General features: G+C 37.5%; 56 pseudogenes; all 56 read left to right on the top strand.

The window, feature by feature from the left end:
• The first annotated feature begins 83 nt into the window (after positions 1–83).
• Positions 84–202, top strand: LOC148486657 (5S ribosomal RNA; annotated as a pseudogene).
• A 116-nt stretch (positions 203–318) lies between these two features.
• LOC148486658 (5S ribosomal RNA) lies at positions 319–437 on the top strand (annotated as a pseudogene).
• A 116-nt stretch (positions 438–553) lies between these two features.
• LOC148486659 (5S ribosomal RNA) lies at positions 554–672 on the top strand (annotated as a pseudogene).
• Positions 673–1022: 350 nt separating this feature from the next.
• LOC148486660 (5S ribosomal RNA) lies at positions 1023–1141 on the top strand (annotated as a pseudogene).
• A 116-nt stretch (positions 1142–1257) lies between these two features.
• LOC148486661 (5S ribosomal RNA) lies at positions 1258–1376 on the top strand (annotated as a pseudogene).
• A 116-nt stretch (positions 1377–1492) lies between these two features.
• LOC148486662 (5S ribosomal RNA) lies at positions 1493–1611 on the top strand (annotated as a pseudogene).
• Positions 1612–1727: 116 nt separating this feature from the next.
• Positions 1728–1846, top strand: LOC148486663 (5S ribosomal RNA; annotated as a pseudogene).
• A 351-nt stretch (positions 1847–2197) lies between these two features.
• LOC148486664 (5S ribosomal RNA) lies at positions 2198–2316 on the top strand (annotated as a pseudogene).
• A 109-nt stretch (positions 2317–2425) lies between these two features.
• On the top strand, positions 2426–2544 carry LOC148486665 (5S ribosomal RNA; annotated as a pseudogene).
• Positions 2545–2661: 117 nt separating this feature from the next.
• Positions 2662–2780, top strand: LOC148486666 (5S ribosomal RNA; annotated as a pseudogene).
• A 116-nt stretch (positions 2781–2896) lies between these two features.
• LOC148486667 (5S ribosomal RNA) lies at positions 2897–3015 on the top strand (annotated as a pseudogene).
• Positions 3016–3130: 115 nt separating this feature from the next.
• LOC148486668 (5S ribosomal RNA) lies at positions 3131–3249 on the top strand (annotated as a pseudogene).
• A 115-nt stretch (positions 3250–3364) lies between these two features.
• Positions 3365–3483, top strand: LOC148486669 (5S ribosomal RNA; annotated as a pseudogene).
• An 822-nt stretch (positions 3484–4305) lies between these two features.
• On the top strand, positions 4306–4424 carry LOC148486670 (5S ribosomal RNA; annotated as a pseudogene).
• Positions 4425–4535: 111 nt separating this feature from the next.
• Positions 4536–4654, top strand: LOC148486671 (5S ribosomal RNA; annotated as a pseudogene).
• A 117-nt stretch (positions 4655–4771) lies between these two features.
• Positions 4772–4890, top strand: LOC148486672 (5S ribosomal RNA; annotated as a pseudogene).
• Positions 4891–5006: 116 nt separating this feature from the next.
• Positions 5007–5125, top strand: LOC148486673 (5S ribosomal RNA; annotated as a pseudogene).
• A 116-nt stretch (positions 5126–5241) lies between these two features.
• Positions 5242–5361, top strand: LOC148486674 (5S ribosomal RNA; annotated as a pseudogene).
• A 115-nt stretch (positions 5362–5476) lies between these two features.
• LOC148486675 (5S ribosomal RNA) lies at positions 5477–5595 on the top strand (annotated as a pseudogene).
• A 116-nt stretch (positions 5596–5711) lies between these two features.
• LOC148486676 (5S ribosomal RNA) lies at positions 5712–5830 on the top strand (annotated as a pseudogene).
• A 116-nt stretch (positions 5831–5946) lies between these two features.
• On the top strand, positions 5947–6065 carry LOC148486677 (5S ribosomal RNA; annotated as a pseudogene).
• A 350-nt stretch (positions 6066–6415) lies between these two features.
• LOC148486678 (5S ribosomal RNA) lies at positions 6416–6534 on the top strand (annotated as a pseudogene).
• Positions 6535–6650: 116 nt separating this feature from the next.
• On the top strand, positions 6651–6769 carry LOC148486679 (5S ribosomal RNA; annotated as a pseudogene).
• A 116-nt stretch (positions 6770–6885) lies between these two features.
• LOC148486680 (5S ribosomal RNA) lies at positions 6886–7004 on the top strand (annotated as a pseudogene).
• Positions 7005–7119: 115 nt separating this feature from the next.
• LOC148486681 (5S ribosomal RNA) lies at positions 7120–7238 on the top strand (annotated as a pseudogene).
• A 116-nt stretch (positions 7239–7354) lies between these two features.
• LOC148486682 (5S ribosomal RNA) lies at positions 7355–7473 on the top strand (annotated as a pseudogene).
• Positions 7474–7589: 116 nt separating this feature from the next.
• On the top strand, positions 7590–7708 carry LOC148486683 (5S ribosomal RNA; annotated as a pseudogene).
• Positions 7709–8060: 352 nt separating this feature from the next.
• Positions 8061–8179, top strand: LOC148486684 (5S ribosomal RNA; annotated as a pseudogene).
• Positions 8180–8290: 111 nt separating this feature from the next.
• Positions 8291–8409, top strand: LOC148486685 (5S ribosomal RNA; annotated as a pseudogene).
• A 117-nt stretch (positions 8410–8526) lies between these two features.
• LOC148486686 (5S ribosomal RNA) lies at positions 8527–8645 on the top strand (annotated as a pseudogene).
• A 116-nt stretch (positions 8646–8761) lies between these two features.
• Positions 8762–8880, top strand: LOC148486687 (5S ribosomal RNA; annotated as a pseudogene).
• A 116-nt stretch (positions 8881–8996) lies between these two features.
• On the top strand, positions 8997–9116 carry LOC148486688 (5S ribosomal RNA; annotated as a pseudogene).
• Positions 9117–9231: 115 nt separating this feature from the next.
• LOC148486689 (5S ribosomal RNA) lies at positions 9232–9350 on the top strand (annotated as a pseudogene).
• A 116-nt stretch (positions 9351–9466) lies between these two features.
• On the top strand, positions 9467–9585 carry LOC148486690 (5S ribosomal RNA; annotated as a pseudogene).
• Positions 9586–9701: 116 nt separating this feature from the next.
• On the top strand, positions 9702–9820 carry LOC148486691 (5S ribosomal RNA; annotated as a pseudogene).
• Positions 9821–10170: 350 nt separating this feature from the next.
• LOC148486692 (5S ribosomal RNA) lies at positions 10171–10289 on the top strand (annotated as a pseudogene).
• A 116-nt stretch (positions 10290–10405) lies between these two features.
• Positions 10406–10524, top strand: LOC148486693 (5S ribosomal RNA; annotated as a pseudogene).
• A 116-nt stretch (positions 10525–10640) lies between these two features.
• LOC148486694 (5S ribosomal RNA) lies at positions 10641–10759 on the top strand (annotated as a pseudogene).
• A 116-nt stretch (positions 10760–10875) lies between these two features.
• Positions 10876–10994, top strand: LOC148486695 (5S ribosomal RNA; annotated as a pseudogene).
• A 116-nt stretch (positions 10995–11110) lies between these two features.
• On the top strand, positions 11111–11230 carry LOC148486696 (5S ribosomal RNA; annotated as a pseudogene).
• Positions 11231–11345: 115 nt separating this feature from the next.
• On the top strand, positions 11346–11464 carry LOC148486697 (5S ribosomal RNA; annotated as a pseudogene).
• Positions 11465–11580: 116 nt separating this feature from the next.
• Positions 11581–11699, top strand: LOC148486698 (5S ribosomal RNA; annotated as a pseudogene).
• Positions 11700–11815: 116 nt separating this feature from the next.
• LOC148486699 (5S ribosomal RNA) lies at positions 11816–11934 on the top strand (annotated as a pseudogene).
• Positions 11935–12284: 350 nt separating this feature from the next.
• LOC148486700 (5S ribosomal RNA) lies at positions 12285–12403 on the top strand (annotated as a pseudogene).
• Positions 12404–12519: 116 nt separating this feature from the next.
• LOC148486701 (5S ribosomal RNA) lies at positions 12520–12638 on the top strand (annotated as a pseudogene).
• Positions 12639–12754: 116 nt separating this feature from the next.
• LOC148486702 (5S ribosomal RNA) lies at positions 12755–12873 on the top strand (annotated as a pseudogene).
• Positions 12874–12988: 115 nt separating this feature from the next.
• On the top strand, positions 12989–13107 carry LOC148486703 (5S ribosomal RNA; annotated as a pseudogene).
• A 116-nt stretch (positions 13108–13223) lies between these two features.
• Positions 13224–13342, top strand: LOC148486704 (5S ribosomal RNA; annotated as a pseudogene).
• A 116-nt stretch (positions 13343–13458) lies between these two features.
• On the top strand, positions 13459–13577 carry LOC148486705 (5S ribosomal RNA; annotated as a pseudogene).
• A 116-nt stretch (positions 13578–13693) lies between these two features.
• LOC148486706 (5S ribosomal RNA) lies at positions 13694–13812 on the top strand (annotated as a pseudogene).
• Positions 13813–13928: 116 nt separating this feature from the next.
• LOC148486707 (5S ribosomal RNA) lies at positions 13929–14047 on the top strand (annotated as a pseudogene).
• A 115-nt stretch (positions 14048–14162) lies between these two features.
• On the top strand, positions 14163–14281 carry LOC148486708 (5S ribosomal RNA; annotated as a pseudogene).
• Positions 14282–14397: 116 nt separating this feature from the next.
• Positions 14398–14516, top strand: LOC148486709 (5S ribosomal RNA; annotated as a pseudogene).
• A 116-nt stretch (positions 14517–14632) lies between these two features.
• On the top strand, positions 14633–14751 carry LOC148486710 (5S ribosomal RNA; annotated as a pseudogene).
• A 351-nt stretch (positions 14752–15102) lies between these two features.
• On the top strand, positions 15103–15221 carry LOC148486711 (5S ribosomal RNA; annotated as a pseudogene).
• Positions 15222–15337: 116 nt separating this feature from the next.
• LOC148486712 (5S ribosomal RNA) lies at positions 15338–15456 on the top strand (annotated as a pseudogene).
• The last annotated feature ends 35 nt before the right edge of the window (positions 15457–15491 follow it).

Consider the following 15491-nt stretch of genomic DNA (forward strand, 5'->3'; position numbering starts at 1 on the left):
CATTTTACATTTCATTTTTCAACTTATCATTGAATTTACTTGAGTTAAGAAGTAAAAGAGGTCTAAAGTTAATGTTTTTGAGCACCTACTGCCAAACCACACTGGACATGCCCAATCTCGTCTGAACTTGGAAGCTATGCAGTGTTGGGCCTGGTTAGTACTTGTATGGGAGACCACCAGGGATTACCAGGTACTGTAGGTAATTTTATACTGCCATAACATTCTTTTCTATTACATTTTACATTTAATTTTTTCAACTTATCAATGAATTTACTTCAGTTAAGAAGTAATAGAGGTCTAAAGTTAATGTTTTTGAGCACCTACAGCCAAACCACACTGGACATGCCCAATCTCGTCTGATCTTGGAAGCTATGCAGTGTTGGGCCTGGTTAGTACTTGGATGGGAGACCACCTGGGAATACCAGGTGCTGTAAGTAATTTTATGCAGCCATAACATTCTTTTCTATTACATTTTAAATTTAATTTTTTCAACTTATCAATGAATTTACTTGAGTTAAGAAGTAATAGAGGTCTAAAGTTAATGTTTTTGAGTATCTACAGCCAAACCACACTGGACATGCCCTATCTCGTCTGATCTTGGAAGCTATGCAGTGTTGGGCCTGGTTAGTACTTGGATGGGAGACCACCTGGGAATACCAGGAGCTGTAGGTAATTTTATACTGCCATAACATTCTTTTCTATTACATTTTACATTTAATTTTTTCAACTTATCAATGAATTTACTTGTGTTAAGAAGTAAAAGAGGTCTAAAGTTGTTACTTTTGAGCACCTACAGCCAATCCACACTGGACATGCCCCATCTCGTCTTATCTTGGTAGCTATGCAGTGTTGGGCATGGTCAGTATTTGGATGGGAGACCACCTGGGAAAACCAGGTGCAGTAGGAAATTTTATACTGCCATAACATTCTTTCTATTACATTTTACATTTAATTTTTTCAACTTATCAATGAATTTACTTGTGTTAAGAAGTAAAAGCGGTCTAAATTTAATGCTTTTGAGCACCTACAGCCAAACCACAGTGGACATGCCCAATCTCGTCTCATCTTGGAAGCTATGCAGTGTTGGGCCTGGTTAGTACTTGGATGGGAGACCACCTGGGAATACCAGGAGCTGTAGGTAATTTTATACTGCCATAACATTCTTTTCTATTACATTTTACATTTAATTTTTTCAACTTATCAATGAATTTACTTGAGTTAAGAAGTAATAGAGGTCTAAATGTAATTCTTTTGAGCACCTACAGCCAAACCACACTGGACATGCCCAATCTCGTCCGATCTTGGAAGCTATGCAGTGTTGGGTCTCGTTTGTACTTGGATGGGAGACCACCTGGGAATACCAGGTGCTGTAGGTAATTTTAGACACCCAAAACATTCTATTCTATTACATTTTACATTTCATTTTTTCAACTTATCAATGAATTTTCTTGAGTTAAGAAGTAAAAGAGGTCTAAAGTTAATGTTTTTGGGCACCTACAGCCAAACCACACTGGACATGCCCAATCTCGTCTGATCTTGGAAGCTATGCAGTGTTGGACCTGGTTAGTACTTGGATGGGAGACCACCTAGGAATCCCAGGTGCTGTAGGTAATTTTATACTGCAATAACAGTCTTTTCTATTACATTTTACATTTTAATTTTTTCAACTTATCAATGAATTTACTTGAGTTAAGAAGTAAAAGAGGTCTAAAGTTAAGGCTTTTAGCACCTACAGGCAAACCACACTGGACATGCCCAATCTCGTCTGATCTTGGAAGCTATGCAGTGTTGGGCCTCGTTAGTACTTGGATGGGAGACCACCTGGGAATACCAGGTGCTGTAGGTAATTTTATATAGCCATAACATTCTTTTCTATTACATTTTACATTACATTTTTTCAACTTAGCAATGAATTTACTTGAGTTAAGAAGTAAAAGAGGTCTAAAGTTAATATTTTTCAGCACCTATAGCCAAACCACACTGGACATGGCCAATGTCGTTTGATCTTGGAAGGTGTGCAGTGTTGGGACTGGTTTCTACTTGGATGGGAGATTACCTAGGAATCCCAGGTTCTGTAGGTAATTTTATACTGCCATAAGATTCTTTTCTATTACATTTTACATTTAATTTTTTCAACTTATCAATGAATTTACTTGAGTAAAGAAGTAAAAGAGGTCTAAAGTTAATGTTTTTGAGCACCTACAGCCAAAGCACACTGGACATGCCCAAACTCATCTGATCTTAGAAGCTATGCAGTGTTGGGCCTGGTTAGTACTTGGATGGGAGACCACCTAGGAATCAAAGGTGCTGTAGGTATTTTATACTGCCATAACAGTCTATTACATTTTACATTTAATTTTTCAACTTATCAATGAATTTCCTTGAGTTAAGAAGTAATAGAGGTCTAAAGTTAATATTTTTCAGCACCTATAGCCAAACCACACTGGACATGGCCAATGTCGTCTGATCTTGGAAGCTATGCAGTGTTGGGCATGGTTAGTACTTGGATGGGAATCCACCTGGGAATACCAGGTGCTGTAGGTAATTTTATACTGCCATAACATTCATTTCTATTCCATTTTACATTTTATTTTTTTCCACTTATCATTGAATTTACTTGAGTTAAGAAGTAATAGAGGTCTAAAGTTAATATTTTTGAGAAACTACAGCCAAACCACACTGGACATGTCCAATCTCATCGGATCTCGGAAGCTATGCAGTGTAGGGCCTGGTTAGTTCTTGGATGGGAGACCACCTAGGAATACCAGGTGCTATAGGTAATTTTATACTGCCATAACAGTCTTTTCTATTTCATTTTACATTTAATTTTTTCAAATTATCAATGAATTTACTTGAGTTAAGAAGTAATAGATGTCTAAAGTTAATGCTTTTGAGCACCTACAGCCAAACCACACTGGACATGCCCAATCTTGTCTGATCTTGGAAGCTATGCAGTGTTGGGCCTGGTTAGGACTTGGATGGGAGACCACCTGGGAATACCAGGAGCTGTAGGTAATTTTATACTGCCATAACATTCTTTTCTATTACATTTTACATTTAATTTTTTCAACTTATCAATGAATTTACTTGAGTTAAGAAGTAAATAGGTCTAAAGTTAATGTTTTTGGGCACCTACAGCCAAACCACACTGGACATGCCCAATCTCGTCTGATCTTGGAAGCTATGCAGTGTTGGACCTGGTTAGTACTTGGATGGGAGACCACCTAGGAATCCCAGGTGCTGTAGGTAATTTTATACTGCAATAACAGTCTTTTCTATTACATTTTACATTTAATTTTTTCAACTTATCAATGAAATTACTTGAGTTAAGAAGTAAAAGAGGTCTAAAGTTAAGGCTTTTAGCACCTACAGGCAAACCACACTGAACATGCCCAATCTCGTCTGATCTTGGAAGCTATGCAGTGTTGGGCCTGGTTAGTACTTGGATGGGAGACCACCTGGGAATACCAGGTGCTGTAGGTAATTTTATATAGCCATAACATTCTTTTCTATTACATTTTACATTACATTTTTTCAACTTAGCAATGAATTTACTTGAGTTAAGAAGTAAAAGAGGTCTAAAGTTAATATTTTTCAGCACCTGTAGCCAAACCACACTGGACATGGCCATTGTCGTTTGATCTTGGAAGCTATGCAGTGTTGGGCATGGTCAGTACTTGGATGGGAGACCACCTGGGAATACCAGGTGCTGTAGGTAATTTTATACTGCCATAACATTCTTTTCTATTACATTTTACATTTAATTTTTTCAACTTATCAATAAATTTACTTGAGTTAAGAAGTAATAGAGGTCTAAAGTTAATGTTTTTGAAAACCTACAGCCAATCCACACTGGACATGCCCAATCTCGTCTTATCTTGGAAGCTATGCAGTGTTTGGCGTGGTCCGTACTTGGATGGGAGACCACCTGGGAAAACCAGGTGCAGTAGGTAATTTTATACTGCCATAGCATTCTTTTCTATTACATTTTACATTTAATTTTTTCAACTTATCAATGAATTTACTTGAGTTAAGAAGTAATACAGGTCTAAAGTTAATGTTTTTGAGCACCTACAGCCAAACCACACTGGACATGCCCTATCTCGTCTGATCTTGGAAACTATGCAGTGTTGGGACTGGTTTCTACTTGGATGGGAGACTACCTAGGAATCCCAGGTTCTGTAGGTAATTTTATACTGCCATAAGATTCTTTTCTATTACATTTTACATGTAATTTTTTTCAACTTATCAATGAATTTACTTGAGTAAAGAAGTAAAAGAGGTCTAAAGTTAATGTTTTTGAGCACCTACAGCCAAACCACACTGGACATGCCCAATCTCATCTGATCTTGGAAGCTATGCAGTGTTGGACCTGGTTAGTACTTGGATGGGAGACCACCTAGGAATCCCAGGTGCTGTAGGTAATTTTATACTGCCATAACAGTCTATTACATTTTACATTTAATTTTTTCAACTTATCAATGAATTTCCTTGAGTTAAGAAGTAATAGAGGTCTAAAGTTAATATTTTTCAGCACCTATAGCCAAACCACACTGGACATGGCCAATGTCGTCTGATCTTGGAAGCTATGCAGTGTTGGGCATGGTTAGTACTTGGATGGGAATCCACCTGGGAATACCAAGTGCTGTAGGTAATTTTATACTGCGATAACATTCTTTTCTATTACATTTTACATTTTATTTTTTTCCACTTATCATTGAATTTACTTGAGTTAAGAAGTAATAAAGGTCTAAAGTTAATATTTTTGGGAAGCTACAGCCAAACCACACTGGACATGTCCAATCTCATCGGATCTTGGAAGCTATGCAGTGTAGGGCCTGGTTAGTACTTGGATGGGAGACCACCTAGGAATACCAGGTGCTATAGGTAATTTTATACTGACATAACAGTCTTTTCTATTTCATTTTACATGTAATTTTTTCAAATTATCAATGAATTTACTTGAGTAAAGAAGTAAAAGACGTTAAAAGTTAATATTTTTGAGCACCTACAGCCAAACCACACTGGACATGCCCAATCTCATCTGATCTTGGAAGCTATGCAGTGTTGGGATTGGTTAGTACTTGGATGGGAGACTACCGAGGAATCCCAGGTGCTGTAGGTAATTTTATACTGCCATAACCGTCTTTTCTATTACATTTTACATTTAATATTTTCAACTTATCAATGAATTAACTTGAGTTAAGAAGTAATAGAGGTCTAAAGTTAATGCTTTTGAGCACCTACAGCCAAACCACACTGGACATGCCCAATCTCGTCTGATCTTGGAAGCTATGCAGTGTTGGGACTGGTTTTGTACTTGGATGGGAGACTACCTAGGAATCCCAGGTTCTGTAGGTCATTTTATACTTCCATAACATTCTTTTCTATTACATTTTACATTTCATTTTTCAACTTATCATTGAATTTACTTGAGTTTAGAAGTAAAAGAGGTCTAAAGTTAATGTTTTTGAGCACCTACTGCCAAACCACACTGGACATGCCCAATCTCGTCTGAACTTGGAAGCTATGCAGTGTTGGGCCTGGTTAGTACTTGTATGGGAGACCACCAGGGATTACCAGGTACTGTAGGTAATTTTATACTGCCATAACATTCTTTTCTATTACATTTTACATTTAATTTTTTCAACTTATCAATGAATTTACTTGAGTTAAGAAGTAATAGAGGTCTAAAGTTAATGTTTTTGAGCACCTACAGCCAAACCACACTGGACATGCCCAATCTCGTCTGATCTTGGAAGCTATGCAGTGTTGGGCATGGTTAGTACTTGGATGGGAGACCACCTGGGAATACCAGGTGCTGTAAGTAATTTTATGCAGCCATAACATTCTTTTCTATTACATTTTAAATTTAATTTTTTCAACTTATCAATGATTTTACTTGAGTTAAGAAGTAATAGAGGTCTAAAGTTAATGTTTTTGAGCATCTACAGCCAAACCACACTGGACATGCCCAATCTCGTCTGATCTTGGAAGCTATGCAGTGTTGGGCCTGGTTAGTACTTGGATGGGAGACCACCTGGGAATACCAGGAGCTGTAGGTAATTTTATACTGCCATAACATTCTTTTCTATTACATTTTACATTTAATTTTTCAACTTATCATTGAATTTACTTGAGTTAAGAAGTAAAAGAGGTCTAAAGTTATTACTTTTGAGCACCTACAGCCAATCCACACTGGACGTGCCCCATCTCGTCTTATCTTGGTAGCTATGCAGTGTTGGGCATGGTCAGTATTTGGATGGGAGACCACCTGTGAAAACCAGGTGCTGTAGGAAATTTTATACTGCCATAACATTCTTTTCTATTACATTTTACATTTAATTTTTTCAACTTATCAATGAATTTACTTGTGTTAAGAAGTAAAAGCGGTCTAAATTTAACGCTTTTGAGCACCTACAGCCAAACCACAGTGGACATGCCCAATCTCGTCTGATCTTGGAAGCTATGCAGTGTTGGGCCTGGTTAGTACTTGGATGGGAGACCACCTGGGAATACCAGGAGCTGTAGGTAATTTTATACTGCCATAACATTCTTTTCTATTACATTTTACATTTAATTTTTTCAACTTATCAATGAATTTACTTGAGTTAAGAAGTAATAGAGGTCTAAATGTAATGCTTTTGAGCACCTACAGCCAAACCACACTGGACATGCCCAATCTCGTCCGATCTTGGAAGCTATGCAGTGTTGGGCCTCGTTTGTACTTGGATGGGAGACCACCTGGGAATACCAGGTGCTGTAGGTAATTTTAGACACCCAAAACATTCTATTCTATTACATTTTACATTTCATTTTTTCAACTTATCAATGAATTTTCTTGAGTTAAGAAGTAAAAGAGGTCTAAAGTTAATGTTTTTGGGCACCTACAGCCAAACCACACTGGACATGCCCAATCTCGTCTGATCTTGGAAGCTATGCAGTGTTGGACCTGGTTAGTACTTGGATGGGAGACCACCTAGGAATCCCAGGTGCTGTAGGTAATTTTATACTGCAATAACAGTCTTTTCTATTACATTTTACATTTAATTTTTTCAACTTATCAATGAATTTACTTGAGTTAAGAAGTAAAAGAGGTCTAAAGTTAAGGCTTTTAGCACCTACAGGCAAACCACACTGGACATGCCCAATCTCGTCTGATCTTGGAAGCTATGCAGTGTTGGGCCTGGTTAGTACTTGGATGGGAGACCACCTGGGAATACCAGGTGCTGTAGGTAATTTTATATAGCCATAACATTCTTTTCTATTACATTTTACATTACATTTTTTCAACTTAGCAATGAATTTACTTGAGATAAGAAGTAAAAGAGGTCTAAAGTTAATATTTTTCAGCACCTATAGCCAAACCACACTGGACTTGGCCAATGTCGTTTGATCTTGGAAGCTATGCAGTGTTGGGCATGGTCAGTACTTGGATGGGAGACCACCTGGGAATACCAGGTGCTGTAGGTAATTTTATACTGCCATAACATTCTTTTCTATTACATTTTACATTTAATTTATTCAACTTATCAATGAATTTACTTGAGTTAAGAAGTAATAGAGGTCTAAAGTTAATGTTTTTGACCACCTACAGCCAATCCACACTGGACATGCCCAATCTCGTCTTATCTTGGAAGCTATGCAGTGTTGGGCGTGGTCCGTACTTGGATGGGAGACCACCTGGGAAAACCAGGTGCAGTAGGTAATTTTATACTGCCATAGCATTCTTTTCTATTACATTTTACATTTAATTTTTTCAACTTATCAATGAATTTACTTGAGTTAAGAAGTAATACAGGTCTAAAGTTAATGTTTTTGAGCACCTACAGCCAAACCACACTGGACATGCCCAATCTCGTCTGATCTTGGAAGCTATGCAGTGTTGGGACTGGTTTCTACTTGGGTGGGAGACTACCTAGGAATCCCAGGTTCTGGAGGTAATTTTATACTGCCATAAGATTCTTTTCTATTACATTTTACATGTAATTTTTTTCAACTTATCAATGAATTTACTTGAGTAAAGAAGTAAAAGAGGTCTAAAGTTAATGTTTTTGAGCACCTACAGCCAAACCACACTGGACATGCCCAATCTCATCTGATCTTGGAAGCTATGCAGTGTTGGGCCTGGTTAGTACTTGGATGGGAGACCACCTAGGAATCCCAGGTGCTGTAGGTAATTTTATACTGCCATAACAGTCTATTACATTTTACATTTAATTTTTTCAACTTATCAATGAATTTCCTTGAGTTAAGAAGTAATAGAGGTCTAAAGTTAATATTTTTCAGCACCTATAGCCAAACCACACTGGACATGGCCAATGTCGTCTGATCTTGGAAGCTATGCAGTGTTGGGCATGGTTAGTACTTGGATGGGAATCCACCTGGGAATACCAAGTGCTGTAGGTAATTTTATACTGCGATAACATTCTTTTCTATTACATTTTACATTTTATTTTTTTCCACTTATCATTGAATTTACTTGAGTTAAGAAGTAATAAAGGTCTAAAGTTAATATTTTTGAGAAGCTACAGCCAAACCACACTGGACATGTCCAATCTCATCGGATCTTGGAAGCTATGCAGTGTAGGGCCTGGTTAGTACTTGGATGGGAGACCACCTAGGAATACCAGGTGCTATAGGTAATTTTATACTGACATAACAGTCTTTTCTATTTCATTTTACATTTAATTTTTTCAAATTATCAATGAATTTACTTGAGTAAAGTAGTAAAAGACGTTAAAAGTTAATATTTTTGAGCACCTACAGCCAAACCACACTGGACATGCCCAATCTCATCTGATCTTGGAAGCTATGCAGTGTTGGGACTGGTTAGTACTTGGATGGGAGACTACCGAGGAATCCCAGGTGCTGTAGGTAATTTTATACTGCCATAACTGTCTTTTCTATTACATTTTACATTTAATATTTTCAACTTATCAATGAATTTACTTGAGTTAAGAAATAATAGAGGTCTAAAGTTAATGCTTTTGAGTACCTACAGCCAAACCACACTGGACATGCCCAATCTCGTCTGATCTTGGAAGCTATGCAGTGTTGGGACTGGTTTTGTACTTGGATGGGAGACTACCTAGGAATCCCAGGTTCTGTAGGTCATTTTATACTTCCATAACATTCTTTTCTATTACATTTTACATTTCATTTTTCAACTTATCATTGAATTTACTTGAGTTAAGAAGTAAAAGAGGTCTAAAGTTAATGTTTTTGAGCACCTACTGCCAAACCACACTGGACATGCCCAATCTCGTCTGAACTTGGAAGCTATGCAGTGTTGGGCCTGGTTAGTACTTGTATGGGAGACCACCAGGGATTACCAGGTACTGTAGGTAATTTTATACTGCCATAACATTCTTTTCTATTACATTTTACATTTAATTTTTTCAACTTATCAATGAATTTACTTGAGTTAAGAAGTAATAGAGGTCTAAAGTTAATGTTTTTGAGCACCTACAGCCAAACCACACTGGACATGCCCAATCTCGTCTGATCTTGGAAGCTATGCAGTGTTGGTCATGGTTAGTACTTGGATGGGAGACCACCTGGGAATACCAGGTGCTGTAAGTAATTTTATGCAGCCATAACATTCTTTTCTATTACATTTTAAATTTAATTTTTTCAACTTATCAATGATTTTACTTGAGTTAAGAAGTAATAGAGGTCTAAAGTTAATGTTTTTGAGCATCTACAGCCAAACCACACTGGACATGCCCAATCTCGTCTGATCTTGGAAGCTATGCAGTGTTGGGCCTGGTTAGTACTTGGATGGGAGACCACCTGGGAATACCAGGAGCTGTAGGTAATTTTATACTGCCATAACATTCTTTTCTATTACATTTTACATTTAATTTTTCAACTTATCATTGAATTTACTTGAGTTAAGAAGTAAAAGAGGTCTAAAGTTATTACTTTTGAGCACCTACAGCCAATCCACACTGGACATGCCCCATCTCGTCTTATCTTGGTAGCTATGCAGTGTTGGGCATGGTCAGTATTTGGATGGGAGACCACCTGTGAAAACCAGGTGCAGTAGGAAATTTTATACTGCCATAACATTCTTTTCTATTACATTTTACATTTAATTTTTTCAACTTATCAATGAATTTACTTGTGTTAAGAAGTAAAAGCGGTCTAAATTTAACGCTTTTGAGCACCTACAGCCAAACCACAGTGGACATGCCCAATCTCGTCTGATCTTGGAAGCTATGCAGTGTTGGGCCTGGTTAGTACTTGGATGGGAGACCACCTGGGAATACCAGGAGCTGTAGGTAATTTTATACTGCCATAACATTCTTTTCTATTACATTTTACATTTAATTTTTTCAACTTATCAATGAATTTACTTGAGTTAAGAAGTAATAGAGGTCTAAATGTAATGCTTTTGAGCACCTACAGCCAAACCACACTGGACATGCCCAATCTCGTCCGATCTTGGAAGCTATGCAGTGTTGGGCCTCGTTTGTACTTGGATGGGAGACCACCTGGGAATACCAGGTGCTGTAGGTAATTTTAGACACCCAAAACATTCTATTCTATTACATTTTACATTTCATTTTTTCAACTTATCAATGAATTTTCTTGAGTTAAGAAGTAAAAGAGGTCTAAAGTTAATGTTTTTGGGCACCTACAGCCAAACCACACTGGACATGTCCAATCTCATCGGATCTTGGAAGCTATGCAGTGTAGGGCCTGGTTAGTACTTGGATGGGAGACCACCTAGGAATACCAGGTGCTATAGGTAATTTTATACTGACATAACAGTCTTTTCTATTTCATTTTACATTTAATTTTTTCAAATTATCAATGAATTTACTTGAGTAAAGTAGTAAAAGACGTTAAAAGTTAATATTTTTGAGCACCTACAGCCAAACCACACTGGACATGCCCAATCTCATCTGATCTTGGAAGCTATGCAGTGTTGGGACTGGTTAGTACTTGGATGGGAGACTACCGAGGAATCCCAGGTGCTGTAGGTAATTTTATACTGCCATAACCGTCTTTTCTATTACATTTTACATTTAATATTTTCAACTTATCAATGAATTTACTTGAGTTAAGAAATAATAGAGGTCTAAAGTTAATGCTTTTGAGTACCTACAGCCAAACCACACTGGACATGCCCAATCTCGTCTGATCTTGGAAGCTATGCAGTGTTGGGACTGGTTTTGTACTTGGATGGGAGACTACCTAGGAATCCCAGGTTCTGTAGGTCATTTTATACTTCCATAACATTCTTTTCTATTACATTTTACATTTCATTTTTCAACTTATCATTGAATTTACTTGAGTTAAGAAGTAAAAGAGGTCTAAAGTTAATGTTTTTGAGCACCTACTGCCAAACCACACTGGACATGCCCAATCTCGTCTGAACTTGGAAGCTATGCAGTGTTGGGCCTGGTTAGTACTTGTATGGGAGACCACCAGGGATTACCAGGTACTGTAGGTAATTTTATACTGCCATAATATTCTTTTCTATTACATTTTACATTTAATTTTTTCAACTTATCAATGAATTTACTTGAGTTAAGAAGTAATAGAGGTCTAAAGTTAATGTTTTTGAGCACCTACAGCCAAACCACACTGGACATGCCCAATCTCGTCTGATCTTGGAAGCTATGCAGTGTTGGTCATGGTTAGTACTTGGATGGGAGACCACCTGGGAATACCAGGTGCTGTAAGTAATTTTATGCAGCCATAACATTCTTTTCTATTACATTTTAAATTTAATTTTTTCAACTTATCAATGATTTTACTTGAGTTAAGAAGTAATAGAGGTCTAAAGTTAATGTTTTTGAGCATCTACAGCCAAACCACACTGGACATGCCCAATCTCGTCTGATCTTGGAAGCTATGCAGTGTTGGGCCTGGTTAGTACTTGGATGGGAGACCACCTGGGAATACCAGGAGCTGTAGGTAATTTTATACTGCCATAACATTCTTTTCTATTACATTTTACATTTAATTTTTCAACTTATCATTGAATTTACTTGAGTTAAGAAGTAAAAGAGGTCTAAAGTTATTACTTTTGAGCACCTACAGCCAATCCACACTGGACATGCCCCATCTCGTCTTATCTTGGTAGCTATGCAGTGTTGGGCATGGTCAGTATTTGGATGGGAGACCACCTGTGAAAACCAGGTGCAGTAGGAAATTTTATACTGCCATAACATTCTTTTCTATTACATTTTACATTTAATTTTTTCAACTTATCAATGAATTTACTTGTGTTAAGAAGTAAAAGCGGTCTAAATTTAACGCTTTTGAGCACCTACAGCCAAACCACAGTGGACATGCCCAATCTCGTCTGATCTTGGAAGCTATGCAGTGTTGGGCCTGGTTAGTACTTGGATGGGAGACCACCTGGGAATACCAGGAGCTGTAGGTAATTTTATACTGCCATAACATTCTTTTCTATTACATTTTACATTTAATTTTTTCAACTTATCAATGAATTTACTTGAGTTAAGAAGTAATAGAGGTCTAAATGTAATGCTTTTGAGCACCTACAGCCAAACCACACTGGACATGCCCAATCTCGTCCGATCTTGGAAGCTATGCAGTGTTGGGCCTCGTTTGTACTTGGATGGGAGACCACCTGGGAATACCAGGTGCTGTAGGTAATTTTAGACACCCAAAACATTCTATTCTATTACATTTTACATTTCATTTTTTCAACTTATCAATGAATTTTCTTGAGTTAAGAAGTAAAAGAGGTCTAAAGTTAATGTTTTTGGGCACCTACAGCCAAACCACACTGGACATGCCCAATCTCGTCTGATCTTGGAAGCTATGCAGTGTTGGACCTGGTTAGTACTTGGATGGGAGACCACCTAGGAATCCCAGGTGCTGTAGGTAATTTTATACTGCAATAACAGTCTTTTCTATTACATTTTACATTTAATTTTTTCAACTTATCAATGAATTTACTTGAGTTAAGAAGTAAAAGAGGTCTAAAGTTAAGGCTTTTAGCACCTACAGGCAAACCACACTGGACATGCCCAATCTCGTCTGATCTTGGAAGCTATGCAGTGTTGGGCCTGGTTAGTACTTGGATGGGAGACCACCTGGGAATACCAGGTGCTGTAGGTAATTTTATATAGCCATAACATTCTTTTCTATTACATTTTACATTACATTTTTTCAACTTAGCAATGAATTTACTTGAGTTAAGAAGTAAAAGAGGTCTAAAGTTAATATTTTTCAGCACCTATAGCCAAACCACACTGGACATGGCCAATGTCGTTTGATCTTGGAAGCTATGCAGTGTTGGGCATGGTCAGTACTTGGATGGGAGACCACCTGGGAATACCAGGTGCTGTAGGTAATTTTATACTGCCATAACATTCTTTTCTATTACATTTTACATTTAATTTATTCAACTTATCAATGAATTTACTTGAGTTAAGAAGTAATAGAGGTCTAAAGTTAATGTTTTTGACCACCTACAGCCAATCCACACTGGACATGCCCAATCTCGTCTTATCTTGGAAGCTATGCAGTGTTGGGCGTGGTCCGTACTTGGATGGGAGACCACCTGGGAAAACCAGGTGCAGTAGGTAATTTTATACTGCCATAGCATTCTTTTCTATTACATTTTACATTTAATTTTTTCAACTTATCAATGAATTTACTTGAGTTAAGAAGTAATACAGGTCTAAAGTTAATGTTTTTGAGCACCTACAGCCAAACCACACTGGACATGCCCAATCTCGTCTGATCTTGGAAGCTATGCAGTGTTGGGACTGGTTAGTACTTGGATGGGAGACTACCTAGGAATCCCAGGTGCTGTAGGTAATTTTATACTGCCATAACCGTCTTTTCTATTACATTTTACATTTAATTTTTTCAACTTATCAATGAATTTACTTGAGTTAAGAAATAATAGAGGTCTAAAGTTAATGCTTTTGAGCACCTACAGCCAAACCACACTGGACATGCCCAATCTCGTCTGATCTTGGAAGCTATGCAGTGTTGGGACTGGTTTGTACTTGGATGGGAGACTACCTAGGAATCCCAGGTTCTGTAGGTAATTTTATACTTCCATAACATTCTTTTCTATTACATTTTACATTTCATTTTTCAACTTATCATTGAATTTACTTGAGTTAAGAAGTAAAAGAGGTCTAAAGTTAATGTTTTTGAGCACCTACTGCCAAACCACACTGGACATGCCCAATCTCGTCTGAACTTGGAAGCTATGCAGTGTTGGGCCTGGTTAGTACTTGTATGGGAGACCACCAGGGATTACCAGGTACTGTAGGTAATTTTATACTGCCATAACATTCTTTTCTATTACATTTTACATTTAATTTTTTCAACTTATCAATGAATTTACTTGAGTTAAGAAGTAATAGAGGTCTAAAGTTAATGTCTTTGAGCACCTACAGCCAAACCACACTGGACATGCCCAATCTCGTCTGATCTTGGAAGCTATGCAGTGTTGGGCCTGGTTAGTACTTGGATGGGAGACCACCTGGGAATACCAGGTGCTGTAAGTAATTTTATGCAGCCATAACATTCTTTTCTATTACATTTTAAATTTAATTTTTTCAACTTATCAATGAATTTACTTGAGTTAAGAAGTAATAGAGGTCTAAAGTTAATGTTTTTGAGCATCTACAGCCAAACCACACTGGACATGCCCTATCTCGTCTGATCTTGGAAGCTATGCAGTGTTGGGCCTGGTTAGTACTTGGATGGGAGACCACCTGGGAATACCAGGAGCTGTAGGTAATTTTATACTGCCATAACATTCTTTTCTATTACATTTTACATTTAATTTTTTCAACTTATCAATGAATTTACTTGTGTTAAGAAGTAAAAGAGGTCTAAAGTTATTACTTTTGAGCACCTACAGCCAATCCACACTGGACATGCCCCATCTCGTCTTATCTTGGTAGCTATGCAGTGTTGGGCATGGTCAGTATTTGGATGGGAGACCACCTGGGAAAACCAGGTGCAGTAGGAAATTTTATACTGCCATAACATTCTTTTCTATTACATTTTACATTTAATTTTTTCAACTTATCAATGAATTTACTTGTGTTAAGAAGTAAAAGCGGTCTAAATTTAATGCTTTTGAGCACCTACAGCCAAACCACAGTGGACATGCCCAATCTTGTCTCATCTTGGAAGCTATGCAGTGTTGGGCCTGGTTAGTACTTGGATGGGAGACCACCTGGGAATACCAGGAGCTGTAGGTAATTTTATACTGCCATAACATTCTTTTCTATTACATTTTACATTTAATTTTTTCAACTTATCAATGAATTTACTTGAGTTAAGAAGTAATAGAGGTCTAAATGTAATTCTTTTGAGCACCTACAGCCAAACCACACTGGACATGCCCAATCTCGTCCGATCTTGGAAGCTATGCAGTGTTGGGTCTCGTTTGTACTTGGATGGGAGACCACCTGGGAATACCAGGTGCTGTAGGTAATTTTAGACACCCAAAACATTCTATTCTATTACAT

The sequence above is a fragment of the Taudactylus pleione genome, unplaced genomic scaffold (genome assembly GCF_031769625.1).
Source record: "Taudactylus pleione unplaced genomic scaffold, aTauple2 ptg000550l, whole genome shotgun sequence".
Lineage (NCBI taxonomy): Eukaryota > Metazoa > Chordata > Amphibia > Anura > Myobatrachidae > Taudactylus > Taudactylus pleione.